Source organism: Hordeum vulgare, chromosome 2H (assembly GCF_904849725.1).
Source record: "Hordeum vulgare subsp. vulgare chromosome 2H, MorexV3_pseudomolecules_assembly, whole genome shotgun sequence".
Taxonomy (NCBI): domain Eukaryota; kingdom Viridiplantae; phylum Streptophyta; class Magnoliopsida; order Poales; family Poaceae; genus Hordeum; species Hordeum vulgare.
Genome location: NC_058519.1, coordinates 182,380,022 through 182,395,960, shown reverse-complemented (window position 1 = coordinate 182,395,960; position 15,939 = coordinate 182,380,022).

Here is a 15,939-nt window from a genome sequence, read left to right as displayed (position 1 = left end):
TGCATATGCAAGTGATTAGAATAGAGATGCGTGATCATTCTCATCTCATGCATCATGTTGTGTTGTTGTTCATTGGATGCTATTTTTATATTGGGTAGCACCGGGATCAGAGAGCGAGTACGTGGATTCGGGAGAGTACGTGCAGGACGAACAAGAGCAGTTCCAAGCTGAAGACATCACAGACAAGATGACCATGACCTTGATACCGTCTCTAGCTTTGTTATGCCTAGATTCACGTTTCCTTCGTCATATGCTCGCTGCCAACCACTAAAATAATTGCCTCCTGATATTTCCATGAAACCCAAACACTTTCCCCTCCTAGCTAATATTGAATGGCTAAGTAGGCTTGCTCAGCTTCTAATGTTAGCGTTGCTAGTTGTAGGTGCAATTGTCTCATGTGATAACATGAGTTTGATATCATTATGTTTAAATCTGTTATTAAATTAATGCACCTATATACTTGGTAAATGACGGAAGTCCTAGATTTTGCCGGGTGATTTGTTTCGTTATTGCCGCCTTAGTTTCCGGCTACCGGTGTTTGATTCCATAACTGATCGCTCCTAACACGTTTGGGGTTGTTATGGGAACCCCCTTGATAAATCGTGTAGTGTTAAGACTTGTCCGACACGACCCAACATTGGTTTTAATTTGCTAATCACTTAATAATAATTCTACATAGGGAATAGCTACCCCGAGGATTTAATCAACAACCCGGGCCAGTGCTCCTCATGAGTGTTGGTCCACCCACCTAGCAGTCGGCAATACCACCTCGGGGAAACTTGAGGCATTTGGTCATTGTCCACTATGCATAGACGGTGGTGTCCTGAGACTGAGATGCGCGGCTCTTATCGGGGTCGTCAACACACCGGGAGGTCCTGCTAGTCTTGTCTTACCTTAGCAATATATCTTGCGTATAGGAATCTCGGTGAAGCATCGGTTCTCCCCAGAGTTGAGGTTTTCCTCTAAGGAATCCGTTGAGATTACGAGATTCGTGATAGAGGATTACTTTGCGGCCCGTGACTGTTTGTGATGGACTAGTTAGAGCACCCCTGCAGGGTTTAATCTTTCGGAAAGCCGTGCCCGCGGTTCTGTGGCAACTTGTAATATTTGTTAACATCCGGTTCTAGATAATTTGAAATAATTCTAATAAAACTGCCAACCGTGTGCGTAACCGTGATTGTCCCCTTCGAAGATCTCTCTTCGATCGGGAACACGGTGGGGTTATGTTTGACGTTAGTAGGTGTTCAGGATCACTTAGTTATCACATAGTCTTCGATCGCCCGCGTAGACCACCACATCAATAACTTGTTCTACGTAAGTTAGCCACCATAAATGCTTCGGATGTTGCAACCTAAACACTGAACCTTCCTCACCTAATAACTTGACTAGTTTTGGTATCGAGGTCATAGATTGCTGAGTCCCTGTGGCTTGCAGATTACTTCAACACTGCAACAGGTACATGTACGCCCGACACACGTGATCCCGATGGCATGCAGCTAGCATGGCAGTACGATGAGGAGAACGACCGCCTGTACGTGAACTATCCAGAAGACTGAGGCCGTGGTCATGATCGTGGGCAAGCATGCGGGGTAGCATAGACTTTTCTTATGTTATGTAGTCCATAGCGGAACTACCTTGCCTGAATAAATGTGTTGATGTAACTCTGATGTTATCTATTTGAGATGCCAAACGATTCCCTATTTGTCATTCTTTATGTATGTCTGTGCTATGTTTATCTTGCTTGCGAAACGCATAGATGCGCTTCTTTCCATTCTTGGGGGCATCGCCCCCTAAATAGCAAAGGACCGCATCTTAGTCGCTACAATGTTCTTGCTTCTTCGCTTAATCTAGATGTGGTACCGTAGATCCATGAAGTAACGACTGCGGCATTTCCTGTTAAGTCTCCTATCAATCCGTTGTTCCTCCGCAACTCATAGATGTACACACCATTTATCATAGTGTTCTTCCGTGTTCTTGTAGTGCTCGACCTCTCGGTCAGCGTTTATTTTTCTTTACTGGAAATGCGTGTAGATCCGTGAATTATCATTTGATGTTTGGAAACATGTTTGTCTCCAATCAAGAATTTCCCTAAGGACAAATCCTTTTTTAGAGCCGCAACCCATATCCTTTCACCATGGCGAGTTACAACATTCCCATAGATACATCTTTGACCATTTTAGCTGGCAAGTCATAATATATTGGCGATTTGTAATATCCGTGTAGAGATGCCATAGGTCATTTAACTGGCGAGTTGCCACTCCGTGGTTTCTGATAATCCGCCCTCTTCCTTCCCTTTGTAGTTATGAGCACTATCTCAAAGTGAAATTGGCTGCTAACCAAAGTCAATGATGCTTATCTTGAGAAGTTTGTTAAGGCGGGTTATCTTGACACAGATGAAGTTGTCGGCTGGCGAACCGCCTTTGGCGAGACAATTCCTCAACCTGTCGAAGGGGAAGTAGTTGTCTTTGCAGATCACCTCGAACGAGGCTTCAAGCCTCCTGGCTCAAAGTTTTTCAGAGATGCTTTGCACTTTTTCAACCTTCATCCTCAAGACTTGGGGCCAAACTCCATCAGCAATTTCTGCCAATTCCAAGTGTTTTGTGAAGCTTACCTGCACACAGAACCCACGGTGTTACTGTTTAGGAAATTTTTCCATCTCAACCGCTAGACCGAGTTTGCTAGCGGGCCCTGCTTGGAGCTTGGGGGAGTTAACGTTCAACGATGTCGTGAATGCGGGTTCCCATTTGTTGTTCTGCCCAACCATCCCAAAGGTTGGGCAGAGTCTTGGTTTTACTCTCGTGACACATCTCCACCCGACGAGAACCCACTTCCGGGTTTCAGAGAAGAACGTTTGCCCATGGATTTCAAGCTGCTAGAAAAACTAACTGAAGAAGAAGAATCAACATTCCTCCCTGCTTTCTCCAAGCTAAGGTCTTTGACCAACAATGGGCTCACTGGGATTGATCTAATCCGCTGTTGGGTGGAGTGGAGAATTCTTCCTTTGAGCCGCCGGGACGGATTGATGTGTGAATATGATGGCAGCTTGGACCACCCTAGTGTTTCTTCCATACAAGACTTACTGAAGAAGACATTTTTGAAATTATCAAGAAGTTAAGCAGCGAGTGTATGGAGAATTGCACCAAAATTGGGCTCAAGCCCTTTTGCCTCTCCAACCCGGCTCCAGCGGTAACAATCCAAGCCGCCTCCTTTTATTCTTTCAATATGTTCACCCATGTTCCTGATCCAACTTCCAATATATCAATCAGAGGGGCTCAGCATTTTGGTCTCGAAAGCCCAAAGTGATTGTCCAGAAAACAACCAAGCCGCCTCCCAAGAAGAAGAAGAACAATGGCAAAGCCGCCATCAAGCAGTCATTTGTCGTTGGCGAGTCTCGGGCCGTCGAAGAACAATCACAGGTAAAAATTACCTTCTCCTTATTACTACATTCTGTCTTATACTTATGCTCCATTACCTTTGTCCGTAGGATGATGACCACAGAAGCCAGGATGAGGTTGTCGAGGTAATTTCTATTTCCTCCGACTCATCTTCTTCTCCCCCAGGCCGGCCAGGCGGATCTGTGCAAAAGTTCCCATGCCTCACCCGAATGCTCATCTCGACCCCAATTTCCTTTTGAAGAAGGCGAGTTACACCCCCAAATGCCAACCCCGAAGCCATTCCGGCGACTTAGTGTCTGGGTTACCCGAAAAGACAACTAGTCGAAAATGGCAAAGTGAGGTATGTTCCTGCTAGTATCTTTCCCTTCTCATGTAAATTTGTTCGCCGTTCCTTCACTTCTTGAACTTTTGTCCATCAGGTTTAACCTCCTTGATCCGGCGACTCGGCAATGTCGACTCTCCCCCCAATGATTCATGTTCAGGTGCAAGTTCTTTGACTAGCCTTTTTTTCTTCCCAATACTCATGCATGTCTTAACTTTAGTACCTTCGCATCTCAGAGCACAAGCAAAGAAAAGGAAAACTAGCGACTTGTCTTCTGCTGCTAAGGTAGCTGAAGTGTTTGGGATGAGTGCCTCTGTCCCAGAATTTGGTGAAGACCCAGCAGTGACTCATGACAACCCTTTGGATGATTTTCCTGATGTCTGGATTGATCCTTCGAGCCCTTTGAAGGGAAAAAAACTAAACAGGTCAACCCGCCAAGCTCTTCCAAGGCGTCTGAAGACCTAGACACAGTAGTCATTACTGGTACTCGCTATTTTAAGCCTGCGGCCACGGTGTTAACAAAACATGCGTCCAAAGAGACCCACTCTTCTGCAGAAAAAGATAATACCAAGCGGAAGATCCCCAATTATGAGAAACTTGAATTTGAACAACTCTATTTTGGTTTCGTAAGTCACGTGGAAACAAGCTATGAAATGGAAAAGAGCTTGGCCAATATGATGCGGATAAGACATGAGGTATGTCCTTTGTTATTTGTATTTCCACCCATTAGCCTTCCAGAAGATTAGCTTTCTTTGATGAGTTGTGTTTTTTGCGTTGTCTGTGAGACCCATAGCTGCATGTAGTCCCCAAGGGCCGGGTTATCTTTTTGAAAGATGAGCCGGATCTTGAATTTCGAAAAAACTTCAACCTGTAGCCCCCAAGGGCCGGGTCATCTTTTGAAAGATGAGCTGGGTATTGAATTTGAAAAAAACTTCGACCTGTAGCCCCCAAGGGTCGGGTCATCTTTTGAAAGATGAGCCGGGTCTTGAATTTGGAAAAAACTTCAACCTCTTGCCCCCAAGGGCCGGGTCATCTTTTGAAAGATGAGTCGGGTCTTGAATTTGGAAAAAACTTCAACATGTATCCCCCAAGGGCCGGGTCATCTTTTGAAAGATGAGACGGGTCTTGAATTTGTAGAGAACCTTCAACCTGTAGCCCCCAAGGGCCGGGTCATCTTTTGAAAGATGAGTCGGGTCTTGAATTTGGAAAAAAACTTCAACCTATAGCCCCCAACGGTCAGGTCAACTTTTTAAAGATGAGTCGGGTCTTAAATTTGGAAAAAACTTCAACCTGTAGCCCCCAAGGACCGGGTCATATTTTGAAAGATGAGTCGGGTCTTGAATTTGGAAAAAACTTCAACCTATAGCCCCCAAGTATCGGGTCATCTTTTGAAAGATGAGCCGGTCTTAAATGTGGAAAAAACTTCAACATGTAGCCCCCAAGGGCCGGGTCATCTTCTGAAAGATGAGCCGGGTTTTGAATTTGGTATGACTTTAAAACAATCATACATTAGCCCCCAAGTTTCAGGGATGTTGCTTGCAATACTTCTGAAACTTGCTTCCCCAAAATTTGTTTGCAGGAACCCTTGACTCGGGCCGACTCAAACTTGGCCAGTTTGAAAGAAAACTTAGCCGAACAGCAGGATGCGCGAGCTAAGTTTGAAGAAAAATATCGCCTGGCCCTTGCTGACATGGAGAAGATGAAAGCTGATCATTAGAAATTTGAAAAGAAAGCCCATGCTGATCAAGCCGCCATCGTGAAGCGGGCGGAACAAGCCGAAGAGAAGCTAGAAGCCGCTCTGCAAGAACTCTCCGACTTAAAACATTATATCTCCAACATGACCCAGGCTATCTTTGGTAAGGATCAATTCCCCTCAACTGAAAAGGGCTGCAAAGTATTTCAAATGCTAAATATCTCACTCTATTCTTCGTAGGTCCACGAGCCGCCCACCTGTAGAACGACTGCATTCTAAAGCTGAAGGGGATTATACGTTCACAGAGCAGTTGTATACGGGAGGCATGATGACCATGAAGGCCGTGATGGGCAACAAAGAGCCCATAAAATCCATAAAACACATGATGGGTTGTCTGTCAACATTACCGCCGCAAGTGGAAGAATTAAAAAGATCGGCCGCCCGGAAGGGAGCACTGACCACTTTAAGCCGGTGTCTGGCATATGCTCCCGAGCTTAAGCTGGAGGAGGTAGCTGTTCGCTTTCAAGAATTGAAATATGACGAGTCGGAGTTCACTGAAGAGGACTACCCCCAATGTGTGAAAGCATCTCGCTCCGCGGCGACTCAGCTAGCAGCCAGCCTGGACTTAGGAAAATACCACGCGGCTTATGATAAGAGCAATAAAAAGGTGACTCCTCCTTCATATGAAGTCACCAACCTGACTCCTCGACGCCGTAAGAATCCCTTTGACTTTGATGTCGATCTGTCTGCCATCTTGAGCGATGAAGACGACTTCGTCGCCTTGACCAATTGCAATTGGAAACTGGGCGACTTACAGATCGAAGACGGCGAAAGCTCGAAACTGGGTGATCCGAAGGCGGCTTGAACTGACTTAGCGTGAAGACGATTCTCCAAGACTATGGTGATCTTTTTCTGATCGGGAGATGACTCCTGGGTGGCCTAGTGATCCATGTAATAGTCTTAGGTATCTGGAAAACAGTGTCACAACCGTACCTTATGTTGTTTGGAAGTTTTAGCCTTCAGTAATATGAATCGCTCTTTCCAAACCTCTGTCATAGTTTGACAACAAAATTCTTCAACCTGTTTATCAGGGAAAAATACCATAGGCTGGCTCAATGAGTCACAGCTTACAATAAGGCGGCCAGTGGGTCGCGGCGAGTTATAAACAAGGAGCCGGCTCTATGAGTCGTAGCGAGTTATAAAAATGTTTTATGAAACCTTGTGGCAATGCCACGAAGATAGTCATAAAATTTCTCGGCTCGATGAGTTACGACACGATAGGACGAGTTTGCGAAACTCTAATGCTACCCCAAGAAGGCTTTTGCAATAGCCCAAGTTATTTAGACCGGCTGATCAGGCGCGAGTCAAGCTTCAGTGAAGCAGGTTTAGTGAACCAATGGTTTGTCTATTTTCCATGTGTTGGCACTTGCGGGTACTTTTCATGTTTTAACCAAGGCAAGTTCAGGGTCCAAAAGAGGATTGACTCTCCAAGAGTACATGGGTCCATAGGGCGATTCATCCAACACATAGTCCAGTATAACCATTTGTAATGTGTTAATTTTTCTCTAGCCAAGAGGGTATTCAGGCTGACTCAGAGAGTGGAAGCCCCCAAGTGACCTATCATTAGGGAAAAACCAGACATAGAATTGCAGAAGCGTATCCGCTCTTACTACAAAACGTCTTGGGAGCTAGTAGCCCCCAAGTAAGTCGTCTTAATTCTCAAAATCTTATAAGGCGCCCATGTTTGAATCGTGCAACGTGGCAACTTTGGTCCTCTTTGGCCTACGAGTATCCAGTTTTGAAATAAGCGTAGCATGGCGACTTACTCTTTGATACTGATAGCGTCCATGCTTGGACGGCTTGTAGAACAATAAAGACTCATGCTTTCAAGAAGCTGAAACAGCAAAGGACCCCGAAGTTCGTGGGTGTCGTCTTTATTGCTTTATACATAAAAGACTACAAACTCGAAATTGTAAAAATAAATAAGGAGCCTCTGGCTCTAAGTGTAGTATGGTCGCAAGTGGGCGATGTTCCATGGGCGAGTTGTCTCAACCTCTGTCATTGGTCTATCCGGGCGAAGATCCACCAAGTAATATGAACCTTTCCGTAGATTCTTGTTGATGACAAACGGTCCTTCCCATGGCGGGGATAACTTATGCATACCAGTGTGGTCTTGAATCAACCGGAGCACTAAGTCGCCCTCTTGAAAAGTTCGGCTCTTAATGCGGCGGCTGTGATAACGCCGCAAGTCTTGCTGATAAATCGCCGATCGCGATGCGGCCAAGTCTCGCTCTTCCTCCAAAGCATCCAACGAGTCTTGACGTGCTAACTCGTTGTCCTGTTCCACATAAGCAGCGACTCGTGGTGAATCGTGTCTGATGTCACTTGGCAATACTGCCTCTGCCCCGTAGACCAGAAAAAAGGGAGTAAAATCCGTAGAGCGATTTGGGGTAGTTCTGATGCTCCATAAAACTGAGGGCAGTTCTTCAAGCCAACATCCCGGGGTATGTTCCAGAGGTACCATAAGCAGGGGCTTGATTCCTCGCAGTATTTCTTGATTCACCCTCTCTGCCTGTCCATTAGACTGAGGGTGTGCGACTGCAGAAATGTCAACCCGGATATGCTCCCTTTCACAAAACTCTTGCATTGCGCCTTTTGATAAATTAGTACCATTATCAGTAATGATACTATGAGGATATCCGAAGCGGAAGATCAACTTCTTCAGAAATTTGACAGTCGTGTCTGCATCATAGCTACTAACCGGCTTTGCTTCAACCCACTTGGTAAACTTGTCAACCGCCACCAATAGGTGAGTCTTTTTGTTGGATGACATTTTGAAAGGACCAACCATGTCCAGCCCCCAGACCGCAAACGACCATGTGATTGGGATCATCCGTAATTACTGAGCTGACACATGCATCTGACGCCCAAATTTTTGGCAACCATCACATCAGCGAACTATATCCTCGGCATCTGCATGAGCCGTCAGCCAATAAAACCCATGCCTGAAAGCTTTGGACACCAGGGAGCGTGACCCGACATGATGACCACAGTCGCCTGCATGAATTTCATTAAGAATCGCACATCCTTCCTTGGAAGAGACACACCTTTTAAATACTCGTGAAGTGCTTCACTTATGCAACTCGCCATTATGTATGACCATGGATTTGCATCGACGGACGATTTGGCAGGCCAACAACTCATCGGTGGGTAACTCGCCTCGTGCTAGATACGCCATCTAGGGAACTGCCCAATCCGGGGTAGCACGGAGAGCCACCTCAAATTGAGACTCAGGATCTCGCACCGCCAAATCTTCCTCTCAAGGCAGCCTTATCGATGGGTTATGCAACACATCCAAAAAGACATTAGGGGGAACCGGCTTACGTTGCGAACCGAGACGTGAAAGAGCATCTGCCGCTTCATTAAGTCGACGATCAATGTGATCCACCTCATAGCCATGAAAATGACCCGCCACGTCCGACACAGCTCGCTTGTAAGCCGCCATCAAGGGATCTCTGGAATCCCAAGTGCCAGAAACCTGCTATGCCACTAGATCTGAGTCACCCAAATATCTGACTCGACAGAGATTCATCTCTTTGGCAAGTCGCAACCCATGGAGCAGAGCTTCATACTCCCCCGCATTGTTGGTACATGGAAACATGAGTCGGAGGACATAGCAGAATGTGTCACCTTCAGGCGAAGTCAACACCACGCCAGCCCCCAAGCCTTCCAGCTGCCTAGACCCGTCAAAATGGATGGTCCAGTATGTGTGATGACGCATGTCTTCTAGAATCTGCAACTCGGTCCAGTCGTTGATGAAATCCACTAGTGTCTGGGACTTAATGGCTATGCGAGGGGTATATCGCACATGGTGAGGTCCTAACTAGATGGCCCACTTAGCAATCCGTCCAGTCGCTTCTCGATTCTGAATAATATCACCGAGGGGGAAAGAACTAACCACCGTGATAGGATGCTCTTGAAAGTAGTGTTTGAACTTCCGACTCGCCATAAACACCCCAGAGACCAGCTTCTGCCAATGCGGCTAGCCCTGTTGGGATAGGGTTAAGACTTTGCTGATAAAGTATACTGGTCGTTGAACCGGATATTCATTCCCTTCTTCTGTACGCTCAACGACCACCGCCACGCTTATCGCTTTAGAATTGGCCACAATGTACAAGAGCATAGGCTCCTTGTCAGCCGGAGCAGCCAATACACGCGGCTTAGCTAGTTGTTGCTTCAGGACTTCGGAAGCTTCGTTGGCTTCATCCGTCCAAACAAAACGACCAGTTTTCTTGAGCAACTGATAAATAGGGGTGGCTTTCTCCCCAAGGCGACTTATAAAACGACTTAGAGCCGCAATGCGACCCGCCATGCGCTGAACTTGATTGATATTGACCAGCTTGCCTAGCGAAGTGATCGCTTGAATTTTATCCGGGTTAGCTTCAATGTCTCGCTCTGACACTAGAAAACCCAATAACTTCCCTGCGGGAACACCAAAAACACACTAGGTAGGGTTAAGTCTCATCTGGTATACGCGCAAATTGTCAAAAGTCTCCTTGAGGTCCTCCAAAAGTGATACCTTCTTCTGGGACCTGACTACGATGTCGTGAACGTAGGTGTGGACATTGCGTCCGATCTGGCTATGCAAGCAATTCTGGATGCAACGTTGATAAGGCGCCCCCGCACTCTTGAGCCCGAACGGCATAGACACATAACAAAAGGCTCTGAAGGGGGTTATGAAGGACGTTTTCTCCTGGTCCGCCACAACCATTTTGATCTGGTGGTATCCTGAGTAGGCATCCAAAAACACAAACGCACGCAACCCGCCGTAGAGTCAATGATTTGATCAATGCAAGGAAGGGCGAAGGGATCCTTTGGGTAGGCCCTGTTGAGGTCGGTGTAGTCGATGCACATGTGGAAAGTGTCATTCTTCTTGAGCACCAAGACCGGGTTAGCCAAGCATTCAGGATGAAAAACCTCAATGATGAACCCGGCAGCCAAAAGCCGGGCGACTTCTTCAATTGCCTTACGCCTTCCTCTCCACGGTGGGCGCCAACTGTCGTGGTTTTGTCACGGCAGATGTCCTCGTGAAAGGACTTAGTGAAGGAGCCATCGCACCTTGGTGGCGACCTCTATTTTGGTTACCGCTTGAAATATCGAGTTACCACGCGGTTGCCACGTTTATCGCTACCCCTCGAAAAAGGGTCATACCGAGCAAAAAATCCCGAGTATTTTGAAAATTTTGAATTCAAACGGATAGCTTCTAGTTAAATAGATGGCATCTCTTTCAGGTTAATAGTTGCGGTGATGGGCCGATGGAAAAGCACGTTTTCCTCAGCAGCAGCTCGCGCATTCGGCTCTAACATTGTGCATTTTATTTTTTAAGGCTGCAAATTTTTAAAAAAGTGCAAATTAGAGGGAGCGTTACACACACTCGAACTAATGACCTACTGGTAATAAGAAGCGGGACAGAAAAGCCACTAAGGTACGACAAGGTTAGTGATTTTTGTGAGTAAAAGAGTTATCTATATGGACGCAAATTATTTGAATTCAAAATTTGATTTAAAATTTCGTCTGAAATTTTATCGGTATTTCGTGGTTACCGTGGTAACCGCGAATATCGGTGCCCCTCGATAAAAACAGTCCACTCGGGATCCAAAAACTTGGTGGCGACTCAAAGGGGTTGAACGGAAGCGAGACTCAGATTTACACTGGTTCGGCCCCTCGTGTGGAGGTAAAAGCCTACGTCCTGCTTTGTGTATATTGATGGTGGATTCTATTACAAGGAGGGTGTAACTCACCTGACCTAGCTCTCGATGATTTCTAAATTGATCTATCTGCCCCAGAGACTCGCCTTTATATACAGGTCGACGCACTAGAGTTTACAAAAAGTCCCGGCCACGTTACAAGTCGTGGCCTTCCATGTCTCTAAGTCGCCGTGTTTCCCAAGCTAGGAAACCTCTTTGGAGGCTTATCTTCTTCATCAATCCTGGACCGCCTTCTAGCTCATGGGCCCTGGCGGCCTCCTAAAGAATATCTCTCAACACGCCTCAGGCCTAGGTCAAGGCTTACACTAACCATGTATGTACAAGTCACCGCTTTCCTGACCCGGCCTAATTAGGGCGGGTCACACCGCAGGTAATATCCCCAACAGGTTCCTTGTTATATCACCCTATTAATTGCTATTAATTTAATGCACTTATATACTTGGTAAAAGGTGGAAGGCTCAGCCTTTCTAGCTTGGTGTTTTGTTACACCTTTGCCACCTTAGTTTCGGCTACCGGTGTTATAGTCCATAATTGAGCGCTCCTAACACGATCGGGGTTGTTATGGGGACCCCCTTGATAATTCATTTTAGATTAAGACTGGTCTGGCAAGGCCCAAGTTTGGTACTACATTTGCCTAATAACCTAATAAAAAGCATAGGGACCTGCCGGCACCCGCGAATAGTTAATCAACCCCCGGGCCAGTGCTCCTCATGAGTGTTGGTCCAAACTGGCAGACTATGGGGCCACGATGGGGCAACCCGAGGTTTGGTTTTACTCCTAGTGTGACCCATCCGTCCTGTCCTGAGAACGAGATACGCGTATCCTATCGGGATCGTCGACACGTCGGGCGGCCTTGATGGATTAGTTTTACCTTTGACGACATATCTTGTGCATCGGGATTCCGGTGATACTTTGGGTGATCTCAGAGTTGAGGTTTTCCACTAAGGAATCCGAGGAGATCACGAGTTTCGTGATTGAGGTTTTCTATGCGGCTTGTGGTAATTTGTGATGGACTAGTTGGAGCATCCCTGCAGGTTTAAATCTTTCGGAAAGCCGTGCCCGCGGTTATGTGGCAACGTGGAAACTTTGTTTAACATCTGGTTCTGGATGACTTGAAGTAAGCTTAACTAAAACTTGCCAACTGAGTGCGTAATCGTGACTGTATCTTTCATGAGCTCCTTCTCCGATCGAGGACACGGTGGGGTTATGTCTGACGTAAGTAGGTGTTCAGGATCATCCATTTGATCATCAGTAGTTCACGTTCGTTATGCGTAGATCAACCCCTCTTTATTCTTGTACTCGTAAGTTAGCCACCTCAGATAAATTCTAGTCGTTGTTGCAGCCTCACCACTTAACCATACCTCACCCATTAAGCTCTGCTAGTCTTGATACCTTCGGAAATGAGATTGATGAGTCCCTTGTGGCTCATAGATTACTACAACACCAGTTGCAGGTACATGTAAAGTGATATTAAGACGTGAGCGTGACGGTTGTTCATTTGGAGTTTCTTCTTCTTCTTCATCGATCTAGGATGTGTTCTAGGCCGGCAATCTGGGATAGCAAGGATGGACATCGTTCTTTTATCGTTTGTTTTCATCCGTAAACGGACCCTCCTCTTCTTCGTGATAATTGTATGTATTGTACTGGTGTGACTCTGATGTAGCTTGTGGCGAGCGTAAGCCAATTCCATATACTCATCTTTTCAGTACATGTACTTGTAACGATATCCATTCTTGCGAAACGACAAGATGCGCTTCTATCCCTGTCAAGGCCCTCGCGCCAAAATAAGGATAGGATCGCATCTTGGGCGTTACACAAGGATATGAAGAAATTCATACCTATTAGTCTTGGATACCTATTGGGTATAGACTAATCTCTCCCAATCAATCAACTCTCATCAAAGGGAGGTTTATACTTGAGAGTGTGGTGTTGGCTCATGGAGTGATTCATGAAGTTAAACGTTCCAACACTCAGGGGACTCTGCTAATATTAGACTACGAGAAATCTTATGATAGAGTGAGCTGGGTGTTTCTTTTTGAAATGTTAGAATCTAGGAGATTTGGTGCCACATGGATCTCCTGGATCAAAAGTGTACTACTTAGGACTACGTTTAGTGTTCGTTTTAATGATGTGACTGGCCCCTACTTTGTTGGTGGCAAAGGCCTTAAACAAGGGGACCCAATCTCCTTCTTTTTAATCTTGTTGTAGATGTTTTCTATAAAATACTAATTAAAGCTTCTGAGTAGAATCTCATTTCAATGCTTCTGCCTCATGTCATCAAAGGAGTGCTCACCGGCTTGCAATATGTTGATGATACTCTGCTTTTCCTAGAAAACTCCTGTAAAAAAGTGAGAAACTTTAAATGGATCCTGTCTTGCTTTGAAAACCTGTCTGGGATGAAAATCAACTTTCATAAGAGTGATCTTTTGACTATTAATATTGAGGAAGAGATGACTAAATCTTTTGCCCAAATTTTTAGTTGTAAAGTTGGGTCTTTTCCTATTAAATACTTGGGGTGTGCCTTTTCACTATGCAAAACTGCATAGGGAAAACCTTCAACCAATAATTGATAGGATCATCAGTTGCATTTCTGGCTGGCTGGGTAGATATCTTACTTATAAAGGGAGGTTGATCCTTCTTTGTGCTTGCATCGTCACTATCCCAGCTTATCTTATGGCAGTAATCTAATTTCCCAAATGGGCAGTAGATGGTATTAATTCGCAAATGGCCCATTTTTTCTGGGGGAATATGGGGGTCCAACATAAATATCATCTGGCTAATTGGGGGCTGATTACCAGGAAGAAATCCTTTGGGGGGCTGGGAATACCCAACCTGAAGGAGTTCAATATGGCCTTATTGGCCTCCTGGGGGAAGAGGTTTTTTGATACTCATAGAAAAGACTGGAAAGATGTTATCTCTTTCAAATATAACACTGAGTCTCCTAATATACTTTGGTCTAAATCTGACAATGGATCTTCCTTTTGAAAGAGTATAACCTGGGCTCTAAATGCTTCCAAGATTTTCTACAAGTTGAAAATTGGTAATGGTAGAAGTATCAAGTTTTGGCATGATTTATGGGTTGAGAATGTTCCCTGAAGGTGCAATTCTAGGAGTTTTTCTACATTTGCAACCAACTTGATTGCAATGTCTCTCAGGTTTGGGATGGTGTAGATCTTAATCTCTCCTTTAAGAGGTGTGTAGATAGTAGGGGTCTTGATAAATGGAACGAGTTACTTGATATTATTCAAGGGGTTCTGTTATCTGATGGCCCTGATGTTCCCATATGGATGTTCGAATCCAATGCAGTGAATTATGTTAAGTCTTTTTATAATACTATTAACTTTGGGGTGTGGCCTCTGCCATTGGTGAAAAGTTGTGGAGAATTCTGTGTCCACAAAATATCCATGTTTTTCTTTGGCTGAATGTTGAAAGCTTAACCAGTGATAACTTAGCTAAGAGAAGGAATGCTGATGATCCTACTTGCTTGTTTTGTAATGAATTGAAATCTGTACAACATCTATTTTTTGAGTGTGTGGTGGCTAAATGCATGTGGAAACTTTTTGCTGACTCTTTTCATATGCCCATTATGTCGTGCTTTAAGGATATTTGTGCCTTATGGCAGATTCATAAGAAAATGCCACCCTAGAATATCATTGCTGTTGCCTCCTTGTGGAGTATTTGGAGACTAAGAAATGAGTTCTGTTTCCAGGGTCGATCTTGGAAAAGTCCGGATTGTGTGCTTGTGAAACTTCGAAGTTCTCTTCAGCAATGGGTTGTGCTCTGCGACGCCACACGGGAGGGAGTGATGTGACAATTCGTCACTAAGATGGACAAATACAGAGGGGAGCTTCTGCGCATCGCTTGGATGAATCTGCAAACCTGAGTTGGAGCAGTACCCATAGATTACTTTCTCGTCTTTATTTTGATGTGATTTTATTTCTGCGGTTGTATTTTCGTTTACTTTTGGTGTTCCCTGTAGTCTGGTGTCGTTCTAGAGGGTGCTACAGCTATATGTGGCGAATACTTTGCTTCATTAATAAAAAGTGGATCAGGGGGGAACCCATTTTATTCAAAAAAAAGGTGACGGTGGATCTGCGTCCAAGTAGCGTGCAGTGTTGTCGTTTACCGAACGTTGGCCCACTTTGGCACACCCGTTGGGACATATCTATCGCACTTCCATCTGTACAACAAACGTCGTCAACTCGGCCTAGCGGTTGGTCGTACTAACAATTGGGCCAGCCTTCGCGTGGGTTCATGAAAATACATATGTGAATACAACCCAACGTCCGAATCTCAGGGCAAAGATAGGGTTTAGATAGAGGGAGCATCTGGACCCGAGAGCCGAAATGGATTTCCGTATTACCAGCACTCTACAAATCTGGGGATATATCACTCTCTGGTCCTTGCTTCAAGACATCCACTTTACTCTCAGAGTTGAAGATGTCACTGTGCAGACTCCTTCCTCGGGCTCGTACTCGGCCTCCTTCACGTACCAACTCTAGTTTGATGGTGCCACTTCCCCTTTGTCGGCAAAGAAAGTTTGCAATGCCAGGGGTGGAGCATGAATGCAAGCTATTCATGTAGCTTCTACTCCTCCGGAATATACTTACTGCAGACCGGTTGGCCATGAGAGGTTGGCATCATGACGAGGTGTGTAAGTTGTGTCTCATCAGGTATGAAACGAACAAGTACCTTGCGCAGGAGTGTTTTTTCACGTATAGTGTTTGGGGCATCATTTCCACTTGGCTCTCCATCCCCACC